Genomic DNA, 1,206 nt, shown 5'->3' with positions numbered 1-1,206 from the left:
TTCTCGACCTTGGGTTCCCTATTACCAGCTTTCCTGTCCCCTCCTGCCTTCTAGTCCTTGTCCCTGGGTTGTTGTGCCCCATTAGTCTCGTTTTGTCTTATAGGGCTGTCTAATCTTTGGCTGAAGGGTGAGCCTCCAGAGTGACTTCATTACCGAGGTAAAAGGGTGTCCGTGGGCCATATTCTCGGGGTTTCTCCAGTCTCTGTCAGGGCTTTTTGTTTGTTGGGAGTTTCTTAATCACCTTTTTAATCTCTTCTTTTGTTATAGGTTTATTTAGTTGTTCTACCTCTGTGTTAGTTTAGGTAGGTAGTGTGTTCCTAGAAATTTGTCCATTTCCTCTAGGCTTTCAAATTTGTTGAGTACAATTTTTCATAGTATTCTGTTATGATTCTTCTAATTTCATTTGGGTCTGTGGTGAGGTAGCCCATCTCATTTCTTGTTCGGGTTATTTGCTTCCTCTCCTGTTTTTCTTTTGTCAGTTTGGCCAATGGTTTATCAATTTTGTTGATCTTTTCAAAGAAACAGCTTTTGGTCTTATTAACTCTTCCAGTTGTTTTTTGTATTCTCTATTTCATTTAATTCAGCTCTAATTCTTATTTGCTTTCTTCTGGTGCCTGAGGGCTTGTTTTGCTGCTCTCTTTCTGTTTGTTTGAATTGTAGGGTTAATGTTTTGATTTTCACCCTTTCTTCTTTGTGGATGTGTGCATTTATTGCTATGAATTGACATTTGAGCACTGCTTTTGCTGTGCCCCAAAGGTTCTGGTAGGATATGTTTTCATTCTCATTTGATTCTGTGAATTTCTTTATTCCGTCCTTAATTTCTTCTATAACCCAGTAGTTTTTGAGCAAGGTGTTGTTCAGTTTCCATGTGCTTGATTTTTTTTTTCCTTGCCTTTTCTGTCATTGATTTCTACTTTTATGGCTTTATGGTCAGAAAATATGCTTTGTTATATTTCGATGCTTTGGGTTCTGTTAAGGCTTTCTTTGTGGCCTAATATGTGGTCTTTTCTGAAGAATGTTCCATGTGCATTGGAAAAGAAAGTATACTTGGCTGCTGTTGGGTGGAGTGGTCTATATATGTCTATGAGATCAAGTTGGCTGATTGTGGCGTTTAGATCTTCCATGTCTTTATTGAGCTTCTTTCTGGATGTTCTGTCCTTTGCCGAAAGTGGTTGTTGAAGTCTCCTACTATTATTGTGGAGCTGT

The sequence above is a fragment of the Trichechus manatus genome, unplaced genomic scaffold (assembly GCF_000243295.1).
Source record: "Trichechus manatus latirostris isolate Lorelei unplaced genomic scaffold, TriManLat1.0 scaffold00048, whole genome shotgun sequence".
NCBI lineage: Eukaryota > Metazoa > Chordata > Mammalia > Sirenia > Trichechidae > Trichechus > Trichechus manatus.
The sequence above is the reverse complement of the archived record's forward strand: the minus strand, read 5'-3'. Positions refer to the sequence as shown.